The sequence below is a fragment of the Numida meleagris genome, chromosome 2 (genome assembly GCF_002078875.1).
Source record: "Numida meleagris isolate 19003 breed g44 Domestic line chromosome 2, NumMel1.0, whole genome shotgun sequence".
In the NCBI taxonomy this organism is placed as follows: Eukaryota; Metazoa; Chordata; class Aves; order Galliformes; family Numididae; genus Numida; species Numida meleagris.
This window is the reverse complement of record NC_034410.1, coordinates 141,285,939-141,296,954: the sequence shown is the minus strand read 5'-3', so window position 1 is coordinate 141,296,954 and position 11,016 is coordinate 141,285,939. Positions and strand designations below refer to the sequence as shown.

Here is an 11,016-nt window from a genome sequence, read left to right as displayed (position 1 = left end):
AAAAAGCTGTCCAAAATTAACAATAATAGCTTTAACAACTGACTAGCTTGTTCCTGTCTTCCCAGTCCAGGCTGCATAACTGGGGAGATTGCTTCGTCACATATATATAATCAGTTTCAAATTCTTCACCTAAATGATGTCAAAATTTAACCTAAAGATAAAAGGAAAAAGAAAGCACATATTTTGAGAATAATATTGCTGCTAAAAAGCATCTGAGTGAGTCAAGCTGCTACAACCTATGAGCAATCTATGAGGAAGTTGGACATCAAAATCTGAACTGCACAGAATGAAATTTGCTGCCTTATAGGGAAATGAGGAGAATCTAACATCCTTGCACTCATAGGTTTCTGTAGCTATGACTGGACTGAGCATGTTTAAGACCTACAATCTTACTTCTGCCTCCGGTATTTCTACTTTTCCTGCTGCTTTGTTGTTGCTGTTGCCTTTTTTCCCCACAAACTTCTTTTTAAACTCGTCGTGATTTGTCTAGCCCTTGACAATTTTACACTTCCTCAGAATTTTGTTTTAATATCTTAGCCACTGTGAGAAGAGTTTTGTTATTTTGTGGGTTGTTTTTTGTTGTTTTTTTTTTACCCTTTCTTTATGTTGTTAATTTTGCATTCATTACACTTAGACTACTTTAGACTCTGCAGAAGCATCCCTTTGGTCTTGCTTTTTGCCAAAGGAGGGTAAAAAAAAAAACCAACTTTAACATCAAGTGGATGAATTGTAAACTGTATGGCTTGCTTGACTCTGCATGGCTTGGTTTAGAGGGATAGGGGGAACAGCTGGGCTGTGTTTTGTTTTCCTCAGCTAACGAAATGTAACTTTTCAGAGAAATAATTTAGCTGAGAACTTTGCATCTGTAAAGCACTCTCACTCCAGACACAAATCCCAGAATTTAATAGATTGGGCGGAGGCCGATCGGTAGAGAGCTAATTGAAGGTGCTGCAAATATAGATATTCAACCACAATTAATTAGAAGAGCAAAAAGAACACTCTAATTCCATTTCCAAATCAAACCAGTTGTACAACAATTATCTCAAGTACTTCAGAGATGGATGAGTTCACAGTTAGTCTCTCGCTTTCCTCAGGGAGGAATGGCTAGCCATGTACACACAAAGAATCAAAAACCCTTGAGCTCTCTATTCACTGACTTACCTGTCTCTCCCACTAATATTTCAAAAACACATAGTTTGTATTTGGAATCAGTTTTCAAGGGTGCTCAGCATGCATATTCAATGGTTTCAGCTACTGGGGAGCTGCAACCCCCCTGGATCTCTACCCTCCTATTAAAATATTTTAAAAGGAGCTCTTAAAAATCTACCTTTTATGAACTTTATCATGTAGATGAGATATCTAAGAAGTCTATAGGATGAGGTTTGCCTTCCTCAGCTTTCCAAATGTTTTGTGTAAGTATGATATCACCATAGCTAGCAAATCTAATTTTCCTCTGAATCTAGAAAAAACATTTCTTCCTAGAGATCCATCTTTTTCCTTGAGCATCTCCCATTTCAGACTCACTTATGCAACTGGAAGATTTTGTTACCGAGCTAAATGCTTTTGGCATATGGTAAAACAATGGCACTGTTGTCCCCTTCTGTCAGCATCATCTTTCTACATTTTCTCATTCTAGGCTCACCTCCATCTGCCATCGAAATGCAATTGCCTTTTCAACAAACAGCTGTTTTAGCAAGGCTGCAAATCACACAAAAGCTCTGGGAAAGAAGAAAAGAGCCTCTCCAGTTTGAATCTGCAACAGGGATTTCAGGGAAAAAAACAAACAAACAAAAAACAAATTGACCATTGTTTTCTCTAGCAGCTCTACTAGCCAGTCTTCAACAACCACAAGTGGTCAGGGCCTCTCATTTTGTAAGTCTATTGTAAGGCAGCTGTTTTTTTTTTTTCTAAGTGGTAATATAGTTCACCTTGAGCCCAACTTCAGCTGTTGGAACTTTTCTACCATTAAATATAACTCTAAGCAGATTATCAGCATGGGGAAAGGATAGAGAGTGTTTGAACAAAACTAGACGTTAATTTTCTATATAGAAGAGAACAACTCTCATCCTGGAGACACTGCTGTGCTATTGTCTGAGACACAGTTTTCATCTGAAATTGGACAAACCATTTGGAAAGTAATTCAGGTTTCTTTAAATAGGGAATGTGTCACATATAGATGGTGATGGAAGGATTCAGTACACAGATATGTTAAGTGTACGCAATAAGTTAGAAATATCTTCCTTTAATAGGTCCTAATCACAACATTTGTCCCAAAAACTCTTTTGCAAATGCCCCAGCATGTTCTACCTCTTTAACTCAGTGTGATCAAATTTCCTTTGTTAATTCTGCTCCTGTGGCATCGTTACCAACTTGTCCCTTTTGTCTTGCAACTTATGGTCAGTACTTGATTCAGCAGCTGAGGGCCAATTGAGCATGCTCCAAGAACTATACCTATGAGTCAGTGATCTTACCCCAACATTAGTGAGCAGCCAAAAGCCTCTTGAGCCTTCCTGCATGGCAGCTGGTTCCATGACAGGATTTCCCCTTGAGTAAGGACAACTCTTGAGGTTATGCCTGAGCAAAGATCCCTTACACCTTGATATCAAAACGTCTTGCCAATACAGATACTTGGTAAGTGATTAATGGTTTTTTTTTTTTAAGTTAAGTTTGATAGCTTTACTAAGATTGTATCTTAGATTGAACACATATAATCCCTTGAACATAAACCAAGTCCCAGACTAAGTCTGGAATGAGGAGTGGATCCAGCTGCACCTAGGCTCCTTACCTCTGTGATTCAAGGAATGTAGAAAGTACAGGGGTCCACTATGAACCTCATGACTCAACATCAGCCCTGGATGAGTGTGTTTAACCCTATTCTCTGTGTAGTAAATAGTCAAGTGCATCTTGCCATCTTGAATCTTTCTTACAATTAAGCTTTGTTAAATCACTGTATTCTATAAATAAATATATTCCTGGTTCTCTCCTATGAGTGCATGGTTTCCATCTGTGACAGCCCAGTATTTGATCTCTCTGACAGACTCTTTCCTCACTCAAGGAAGGCTGAACATTCCACCTCCCCTCTCAGCTAATGTGATCACAGGCTGAGTCAGGCTGAATGCCCACACACTCATAGATGACATGCAGAGATGATGCAGAAACTCCTCCTAGCCAGCTGTAGAATGCAAAGTACCATTCATTGGTATTCCTTATTTGAGTTCAGTTTGTGTCAGGGATACAGATCTGTCCATCAAGTGCCACAAGAGTGAAGGATACAACCCAAGATTATCATGTAAACAGAAATAGTATATAAAGTAAAATCAAATTTTTATTTTGCTTTACTTCAGCATCTCCAAACAATGGAAGCTAAATCTAAGCATCACTTTTGTGGATGAATCTGATCAAAAATTCCATGTTTTATGCAATACTGACAGCAAAGAGTAATTTTAAAAGATAAGAATACAGTATGTACAGAGTGATAGATGATCCTCTATGCTATTACCTGTGATTTCCTCCTAAACAAATTTCCAGGGTTATTCCACCTTCTGAATATCAATCAAGTCCAGGAGGAGAAAAAGGGAAGAGAATGGATGAAGGAGCAGAGGGAGTAACAAACCTTTCTACTGTAATTTCAGTAATGGATGAGAATGTGTCTGCTCCTTTGCTGGACCCAGAGAAAGAGTAGAGAAAAGACATCTCTCTTTTCAGAGTCAGGCACAAACACTGTATTTGTGTACATGAAGACAACAACAGCAAAGAAGAAGGCATGCAGAAGACAAATTTGAACAGCCAGTTTAGATTTCAGACGTGAACTGAATACAACCTTCCTGAATGTTTTGCTTTCAGCACAGCCCTGACTGAAGTTCAAATATCCTTCCCGTTAACTGGTTTGGATATACAGATATTTTTCCCAAACCACCATAACCATTTTTAATTTGAGACCAAGTGTCATTAGTGATATTAACTATAAAATAATTAGTAGTCTTTTCGTGGCTTAAGAGTGGGTTTGTTTTGATTTAGGTTAAGTTGACAAGAAACAGGTTCAAGCTGTTTTGAAAAAAGATATTCTTAAATCAAAACAGACACCCACATTGGGTGATATAATTAAAAAGATCTGGATGTGAGCATGGCCTTAGGTGGTCCAGGTATCTATTTTGCATTGTTTAAAAACAACATTATAAAGTGATGCAGCCTTTGAGGTGCATAGTGCCTGATAAGAGACTACTTAAAGTAGTGGGCATCATGACTTCAGAGGAAATTTGTCTGTGTGTTTTTAAAAATATCTGCAAAACTATTATAAACGCAAAATCTAGGTAAAGCAAAACTGAAGCTGGCTGCTCCTCATATATTGGAGCCAAGTGACAAACAGAATGGACAGACAAGGGGGCAGAACACTGCTACAGAAGTAACATAGTCCACCACCATTCAACTAAACAGCATCATGAAGATGTTTCCTTTCATCCCCCCACCTCACCTCCCATGGCTTAGTTATACTGACTTAGATTGTTCTTTGCCTCCCAGACACCTGGGCAAGAATTAGTTCTGCCTCATTGCATTTATGTGCTTAGCCAAGCCATCTCAATATTTTCAAGGTCATTGTCTACGGTCTCCTGAGGTTGTTGATCCTTTGGTTTGCCTTTAGAGAAACAGGGGAGATAAACTTCCAAAGTGGAGGTAAAGGACAAGACTGAAAAATCAAAATAAATGAAATTTTTACAGAATGCAAAAGATGGAGGTCATTTAACCTTGGCTCAAGTGTACTGCCATTGCTCACACAAGTACTCAAATAAAGCTTATATTTGGTTGCTGCAGATCAGGTTGTTTTGTGTTTTTTTTTTTTCCTCTTTTATCTACTATGTAGACAAGGACACCTGCTAGAGAGACTTTCTCTTCCCAAAGGCAGTGACTTCATAATTTAGCCTGAGTAAGCTACCGCTGTCTCACCCCATTCATTTGTGCAACCACCTCTATCCTCATAACAATAACAAGCTGCAGCTTACTTGCTGGTAGGTGAGAAAACTACTTGGATTTGTGCATTTAAGCAGAAACTGCTCTTCTTTTGTCTGTCCTTGTCTCCTTCCCTGTCCTATGTATACAAAACTACAGTCTGGTTCATCAACGAAATGCCCTTCATGGTTGGTATATCAAATCACAGGGTTAGCAGTTATTTCTACAGCCTTCTGCTTCTAGCCTGGTAAACATCTGTGGGGGCTGAAGATGTCTGCATCATCTTCTCCAAAAACATAAGAGATAGGTCCAGCCATTAAGTGATGCTGGAATTTGTTTGACAATGGATCTTTAAAGAATTTTAAAGGTTGTTGTTTACTGGTTAGATGTTCTTCATGATTGCTATAGGGGTGAAGTGACCCTAGCCAGCAGCCAGGCACCCACACAGGTGTTTGCTCTCATTTCCTACAGAATGATAAGGGAGAGAATCCAATCAGGAAAAGCTGAAAACTCACAGTCTGAGATACAGATGGTGTAATAACTGAAGCAAAGCTGCATGCAAGCAAAACAAAATGAGGAATCTATTCACTACTTCCCATCTCCAGATAGACATCCAGCAACTTGCCAGAAAGTAGTGCCTTAACAACCATAACTTGCTTAGGATGACAAACATCACAGCCACAAACGCACCCTGAGCTTTTATTGCTGTTCACCACACCATATGGCCTTAAGTAGCCTTTTGGCCAACTATGGTCAGCTGTGTTCCCTCCCAGCTGCGCATGACCCCCAGCTGACTTGCTTGGGGTATGGAGTGGGAAAAAGGAAAACTTGACACTGCACTCACTTCTCAGCAACAGCCAAGATATGGGTGTGTTATAAACACTGTTTTAGCTATAAATCCAAAATACAACCATATGGGCTTTTATGAAAAAGTTAACTCCATGTTTATAACTACTTCCTTGCTGTACTTATACTTTTTGACACTTTTTGTCTTAAATTAGTTTCTCAGGCAGGGCCTATTTTAGCAGATATTTACCTACAGACAAGGAACAGAGTACAAAAAGCTACCAGTGACAGAGAAAATGAAAATAAATAATTAGGAGAGGCATGACCTACTCTTACTTATTTTATTTCTTTTTATTTGTTAGTGCATGCAGAAGTCTCTGTTAGGAACAGGCACAGTGTTGTGTTAGGTGATTCAGAAATGCTTACTAAGAAAAAGTTTGTGTCCCAATGCAATTTTAATCAAAGTATGAAACAAAGGGAAGGTGAACACAGCAAGTCAACCAGCAGAACTCCAAAGGCTCAGTTCAGTGCCTTACCCCATGAACCATGCTACCTCTGCTTTGAGCAGTGAGGTAAACTTCACCTTGCCTAAAAGGTGCCAGTTTTCACAACTCTTTCCCAAAAATCTTTTTGTCCAGAGCCAATTCTGAAGCTGTAACCAGAATTGAGAACTCTGCTCAAGGCATTCTGATTACAAATGCACCTTCCTGGTAAAAAATAAGACACCATTTTTGAAAGAATTTTAGAGTTTTATTTGTGGCCATCCTTGCCAACTAAATGAAGACCTATTTATGGGTATTTTCAAGAAGTCCCATGCACACTATTAGCAGATACCAAAAATGTGTCTCTTTCTTCCCATGGAGCTGTAATTTATTTATTTTTTTTCTGAAGAAGAAGAAAAAAAATCCTTTGCACTGAAGAAAAAGTTGGTTTATAAAAGCAAATTGGAAAAATAGGCTGCATATAGTGTAATCGATGACAGAAGCAGAATACACTAGCTGAGTTTCTCTGTGCATTTTGATTTTGACAGCAGATTGACCTGAAAAGAGAAGATCCTATGCCGGCAAATGTTTAAAAAGCACATTTGAGCTTTAATCATGGGAATAGTCTTCTATGCCTTGGAGTTCTCATTCTGCACCTCCGAAGACAATTAGAGTTTTATTGTCCTGAAAGAGATTGTGAATACTTAAACAATATGATTTAAGGATGCTGCCTGGACCTTAAAAATTGAGTGTATTTCTTCTTCCTCACTCCTTGACCCTGGGCAGCTTACTTCATCTCTCTGATTTTGCATCTCTCTAAAATGGAACCATTTTTCCATTTTGGAGGAAAAATGGTGTGCCAAGCTCCGTAGCCACTCAGGCCTGAACTTCTGTTATGAAACTACCTGTAATAAAGACAGTATCTGCTGGTATCTGCAATGTCGAATTTAGTTCATTAGTACCTGGGCTGAGACCATCAGTTTCTTTTGTGTAAGTTGTCAAAGAGCTGTAATAGTGACCTACTGCAGAGCAAAACTCTTTACCATTGTAGGTTTCCTGGGTTATCCACCCTGTCCATCCTTTGCCATCACCCAGATTTCACTCTCACTACTATATTTCTGGGTTTTATTTAGTGACTAGACAAGAAGTGTCCAGGACTGTGCTTCTGGGCAATTTTAAAGTAGAAGAAATAATACCAAGGGGAGGCACAATAACTGTCTGCAGCTAAAGAAAAGTATGTTGCACCAGAGGACAGGAAGCAATTATTATCATTAGTCAGCAATGATAGAGAAAGAAGTAATTAAACTTCAGCAGCATCAGGGAAATTTTTAGACTGAATATTAAGAAAACAGCTGGAAAAAAAAAAGGCCAGGTTGAGCTGCCAAAGAAAGTTGTGGTGTAACTGCAATATTCACATCTCGTGAATGTCTTTCTGTAAATAGCCTAAGAATACACTAGTCTTATCTCAGCATTCTTAGGGTCTGAGTCGGGAAAACATTTCTATTCCTGGCAGTGTCTAAAGGTGCTAAAATTCCTTTCATATAATCTGAAAAGCAAAGGATTGTAAGTAGAGTTGGAACTGACTGACAAGGGAGTAGATGTGAATCCTCCTCAGAGAAAAATGCATCCTCAGTGGAAGACAACCTGTGAGAATGTGCTACAAGGAGCCTTCACTTCAAGTGGGTGAATGTAGAGCCAGAGGACCTGCTGCTCCCCAGGCTGCTGTTGTATCAGTGAAAATTTATAGCCTTGAGACAACTGAGAAGTTACAGTGCACAGGAAATCTAGCCCCCATTGCAGTGCAGTATATGCAAAGGAGGGAGTAAGCAGTTGTTCCCTGCAGCTATGATTTGGAAATGGTTTCAAACTAAGAGAAGGCAGATTTAGGTTGGATATAAGGAAAAAGTGTTTTACAATAAGGATAGTGAGGCACTGAAACAGGTTGCCCAGAGGTGGATGCCCCGTTCCTGGAGACACTCAAGGTCAGGCTGGATGGGGCTCTGAGCAACCTGCTCTAGCTGTAGGTTCATTGCAGGGGAGTCAGACTAGGTGACCTTTAAGGGTCCCTTCAAACTCAAACAATTCCATGATTCTATGATAGCAAAGACCCTGAGCAACAGGAAACAGCCACTCCTTCCTACCACTAGCTTTAGCTGTACACCTAAGAGCAGAAATCACATGTAAATATTCTGCATTCTCTATGGAGAGGGAAATTCATGAAAGAGAAGGGAAGGAGTTCCTACTCCTCCCTGTGCCCTTAGCCCACCTGCAGATCCTCGCCAGCAAGGGCAAGGTCACAGCGTTTTTGTGTGCTAAGCTTCCTTCCCATTTCTGGCACAGCAAAACAGAGAGAGAAATTACAAGGAAGTAGAATTAGTGTTTAGAGCAAAATTAGAGAGAAGAGGGGAGAGAGAGTGAACACATGTGCCTGATGGAACAGTTTTTACTGCCTTCCCATCTCCATATTTCATTCATTTTGCTAATCCTCTGAAGAAATGACTCACTGGCAGGCAGAATCTTGAAGTAGCCATTTAAATTTGCTTGATGGCCCCCAAGGCAAGTAAATTTTCAGTCTGACTGGCTTTAATCCCAGCAGAGAGCCCTACCGTGCCATTACATGGCACAGCAGGAGTAAGAGTGGGGAAGTAATCACATTACAGCACCGTTCCATTTAGCCATAATCTGTAAGAATCTCAAGAAAGCATCAACCATTATTATGACTCCTGATGTCCTTCAGGCAAAGTGTTTGTGGTAAAAGGGAGAAAAAAATCTCAGCCTGTCAAAAGCAGACAGACACTTTTGCTCAAAGTAAAGGGAGGTGAGATGTAAAGGTGACACTATTATTTAAACATTCTATTACTAAAATTACAGTTCATCTGTATAAAACTGAGCTATGGGGTCTTACTCTGTGAGCTAGATCAATATACCTGCCACAGTCACAGAGATGCAACGAGCTGAGGAAGCATTTGGGATGGAGGATTTGCTGTAAAGACTTCTTCCAGCTTCAGCCTATCAGCCTGGTGTCCTGCCCGCAGCACTAAATAGCTGCTGCCGAAGGCAAGGATGGCCCTGGGTTCACATCTGGAGGTTTAAGGCAAAACTTCAGCATAACCACAGCTGGGTTTTTTTGCTGCCATTTATTAAGAATCTTATTTAAAATCCAGCTCTGGTGTCTGACTCTTTGACCTCTTGTGGCAGATGTAGGCTGATTATACACAGCGTGAGGAAATAGTTCTCAGCAGCATCTGTAAATCTGTACTACTGTTAATTAAATATGTAGACAGAGTGTGTATGGACTGGGCAGAGTATCTGAAAAACAGCTCCTATTTCCATACCTGCTTTTGACAAGTGGCAAATCAATCTATCTTTGTTGCCTCACTTTCTCTGTTTGTAAATGGAAACTTGTACTCTTGTGTGTAAAGGGACTAGTAAGGGTTAAGGGATTACGGATGCAGCTTGCCATCGTACCATGAGGCAAGAGAAACAGTTTTCACAAGCTTTTTCTCCCTCTCTTCATCCTCATTACTTTGGGAACTGGCTCGAGGGTGGCAGGCAGGAGAGAGGAATGTCAGTTTGGGCTGGCCATAAACAGAGGGAAATGAGCAGGATCTCAAAAAATAGCTCATCCAAAACACATCCATTCTGATGGCTGTTCTCCAGAGATTCTGGGCAGAGCCAGGTAAAAGCAAGGAGGACATAGTGGCAGGGCAGAGAGCTTTACACCCTGGCATCCAGCCTGGAAGAGATAATGCCAAGGAGGAGGGCAATTTCTCAGGAGAGCATTGATCCAAGAGATGATGTGTGTTAACAGCAAAGCTGCTGACAGCAAGCCAGGATATCTGAATTGTGCTGGGACTCCTGGTTCTCATAGCAGCAATGTGGAATACCGCAACGTGAAAGGTAGGTGTACCACAAGAACACTATGTGTCCACTGAGATACTGCCGTGGTGGCTGCTGGTGACTTGGAGTCAATCTGAACTCAGTCAGGACATTGAGCTGCATAGGGAGGAAGGAGCAAGACTCTTGCAGAACCAGAACTCGCTTTACTGTGTTCCTGCAGGAAGAAGATGATCAAGGAAGGAAAGGGCTGGGTTTGGAAGAGATGGGGCCCAGACTAGTCTCAGAAGTGAATGGGGTTAAGCCTCCAGGACAGAAGGTCATACAGATATTTCCTCAGTGTTCACACAGTAGGAAAGAGCTGGACCTAACCTGCAGGGGAGGTTCAGGTTGGATACTAAGAAAAACTTATCTCAGAAAGAGTGGTGAGGCATTGGAATGGCCTGCCCAAGGAGGTGGTGGAGTCACTGTCCATGGAGGTGTTCAAGAAAAGAGTATGTATGGTACTGAGGGACATGGTTTAGTGGGCATGGTTATGATGGGTTGAGGGTGGACTGGATGATCTTAGTGCTCTTTTCCAATCTTAATGATTCTATGATGTGGTTTCTGCAGAGGTCTCTGGAATGGGGCAGAAAAACAAAATACAAAGAAGGGGGTGGTGTTCCCTTGCAGCGTGGTGGAAAGGAGAAATCATAAATAGAGAGATAGATTGGAGTGAGACAAAACCCAGAAGAGGGAGGAGATGCTTAAAATAATGTTTGATCTACCCAATCATGTGAGTTTTAACTACATGCTCTGAACATGTTGTGATGTGCCAGAGCTGCATAGGAAAATGGTGTTGTCCACCTGGTAGGAAAAGATCAGGCATGCTCCCACAGGGAGAAGTCAGAAGGACCTGTATGGATGCAATACACACTGAGAAGGCATCTGAGAGGAGCAGGGCATTTTTTGTAATTTACAAAAATTA

The 11,016-nt window shown here is 40.7% G+C and overlaps 1 long non-coding RNA gene across 1 annotated transcript; it reads left to right on the top strand.

Moving 5' to 3' along the window:
* Nucleotides 2,204–4,783, top strand: LOC110394451. The gene is made up of 2 exons (XR_002435629.1): nt 2,204–2,631; nt 3,529–4,783. It is a non-coding gene; the product is annotated as an uncharacterized LOC110394451 (long non-coding RNA).